Here is a 3,200-nt window from a genome sequence, read left to right on the forward strand (position 1 = left end):
ATGCAAACCTCCTCATTGCAGCAGCTTAAATTTAAAAATGTTAATCCACAGTATCAAATAGTGGAATGCTATGCACCATCCATAAAGTAAAACCAGAATATGACCTGTAAATGAACTTTCATGTTTAATTATATGTATATATTATTTATGATATTTATGAACAATTGTTTCAAAGCAGAAAATGATTATTTGATGTAATTTTTACTAAATTTTGTAAAACAATACAAAATTCTCAGAGATTAGCTCTATATGCCAAGGTGGCCTGAATTTTCTATATTGCCTTTAAAGAAAATATAAAAATATTATTGTTCAAACTCATAAAAGGAAAATAGGTCAAGAATCAACATCGGCTTATGATATATCTGTTTGTAAGCAGTTATATGCTACTAAACTCTGGTGATTCATATTATAGAAATTATACAGCTATGAATTGGGTAAAGGATGAATTAAGTAAAAACTAAATTAAGATTCCAGTGTTTTGGAAAACTTCCACAGGTTTTAAGCTAAGATGGCGACACAGGTCGCTTTTGCTGCCTTTCCCACTATTTCACCTTCCCGTGCTCCTGACATTCTGGAATGTACGCCAAGGTTTGTGTTGTGACACAGACACACAATTGCCTGTAAGCATACAGCATGTCGATTGTCTACAAGTGAGGATAAATGTGAGAGGCGTTAAATTCAAAACCTTCCTGAGAGAAAAACTATTTGAATTTGCAGAGGATTATAGTAAATATATTACCTTCTGAATCTTGAATAGCATTTACATTCATAACATGAGCACTATTCTCTCAGATGTAGAAGGAACTGGTTCAGAAGCATTCATACTAATGGCCATAAAGCAAACTGATAGTAAAATAACATCAAAAGCAGTACTGGTGTTTAAACAATACTATTTCCACTACGGCAAATGTCTAATACCTTGGTTTCTTCGGGGGATCATTTCCTTGTATCCTGACTTGTGTCCTAGAAGCCCAAGTAATCAGTGTGTGTCCTGTGCTCTATCACACCAGAGTGTAAGATCATTCTGACAGGACATTCTCCTGCACACAGGTGTTATTTCTGTTTCCTTCACCACAGTGTGATTCACAGTCTTGGGGAAGGAGATTTCATTCTACCTAAAGGAGCCCTTGACAACAGTGAAGAATCAAATTCAGACACCGTTGCTCCCAGTCCATAACCCTCAGGCCTCTTTATCCAGCCAGTGAACTTCTGTCCTCATAAACTGAGTCAATCTATCTAATTGTGTTTCCAGAACAAAAGAAGGACAGGAAATAATCCTATAATTTGACATTTCAATATACAAAATTATCCAATTGGCAAAAAGTCAGTTTTTCAGTCTTGTCCCTCGAATATTTAATCAGAAAGGAAAATATCTTATAAAGGAAAAATATACTTGAAATAAAACAAGCGCTTAGAATAAAGTTGTGTTAAAATGTATCATTTCTGTATTACCATTAAATTTCAAGTGTGTTATTGAAGTTGAAACACTGAATGTGAAAATACTGTGAAAAGTACTCAGTGAAAATAGCAGGCACTTCAAAATGTTTTAGAATTCAGTAGTAGAGTGCTTGCCAAGCATGCACAAGGCCCTGGGTTCTATAGCCACTGGAAAAAATAAAAAACAGAAGAAGGCTAATGGAAACACAGTTTATATATTTGATAATATGACATAAGTGTAACTTTGTCAAATGTTACTATGTATAGCATGTTGTCTATATATAGCATGAAATTATACAATAAAATCTTAATTTAGAAAAATAAAAAAAATTAAAGATGACTTTAATAAATCTTTGCTCAGGATAGCAAACTAAAACTAATTAAACTTGGGAGCTGGAGAGATGGCCCAATGATTAAGAGCACTTCCTGCTCTTGCAGAAGACCCAGGTTTGATTCACAGCACCCAGACAGCAGCCAAAAACTATCTGTAACTCCAGTTTCGGGGGATCTAATGAACTCTTCTGACCTTCCCAGAAATTACAACATAGGTGAATTTACATACAGGCAATACACACATACACATAAAGTAATTTAAAGGTACTAAATATAATTTTAAATATTTTTATATTTAATATTATATTTTATTATTACTAATTCTTAATTGAAATATATTATTGAATGTATCATTATTTTAAATTATTTTAAAATTAATGGGATAAAAATAATAAATGTATTTAAAATGTTTTATTTATTTTTCAATTACTTTATGTGTATGTCTGAGTGTATTGCCTGCATGTGTGTAAGTGCACCCACAGTGAAATGCCTGTGGAGGTCAGAAGAATCTGTCTGATTCACCTGGAAATTAAATTGTGGACAGTTGTTTTTGGCCGTGTGGGTGCTGGGAATCAAGCTTGGTTCCTCTGCAAGAGCAGCCAGTACTCTTAACTACTGAGCCATTTTACCAGACTCCAAATAAAATATTCAAAAACATACTTAACCTCAAGAAGTGTTTTCATTTTACAGAAATTTCATTTTCTAAAATCTAAACATATAGTCATATCAGAATCAATAAGGACTTATTTACACACTAAATATTCTGCTAAACCCCACAAATATGAGTAACACCACACACTCAAGAAGAGTAATGGTTTGCACTTAATCCACAAACATGCTATATAAATTTAAAATTTTAAAGAATGCTGCTATACCATCAATATATAAGCTGAAATAGTAAAACGGTTGTTAGAAATGTCCCATTTTCCCAGAGATATATTAAGTCACTTGTTTTTGTCCTTTTTTTAAATTTAGTTTTTTTGGTTTGTTTGTTTTTTGGTTTGTACCTCATATATATCCTTTTTTTTTCTTTTTTCTTTTATTTGCATAAATAATTTATTGAGAATTTCATACATATATATAAGGTGTTTTGATCAAATCCATGCCCACTCTCTCCCTCCAACTCTTCCCATATCACCCCATCACTTTTTCTGATAACTGATAACTACTCATTCTTTCTTCTTTTTATTTATTATTCCTTTGTTTTTTAGAATCTTATTTATTATTTTTATTTTATGTGTATGCATGTATTGCCTGCATGTAGGTAAGTGCACCTGAGTCATGTAATGCCCGCGGAGGTCAGAAGAGGCTGTTGATCCCCTGGGACTGGAGTTACGACAGTTGTTAACTGCCATGTGAGTGCTGGGATTCGAACCCGGGTCTTCTGCAAGAACAACCAGTGTTCTTAAACACTGAGCCATCTCTCCAGC

General features: G+C 33.3%; 1 pseudogene; it reads right to left on the reverse strand.

Annotated features, from left to right (window-relative positions):
• Nucleotides 1-498: 498 nt before the first annotated feature.
• The window catches only part of LOC103737931, a 100,038-nt pseudogene continuing 97,336 nt past the window's right edge, over nt 499-3,200 (reverse strand).

This window comes from Nannospalax galili, unplaced genomic scaffold (genome assembly GCF_000622305.1).
Source record: "Nannospalax galili isolate Female #2095 unplaced genomic scaffold, S.galili_v1.0 scaffold418, whole genome shotgun sequence".
NCBI classification, from domain to species: Eukaryota; Metazoa; Chordata; class Mammalia; order Rodentia; family Spalacidae; genus Nannospalax; species Nannospalax galili.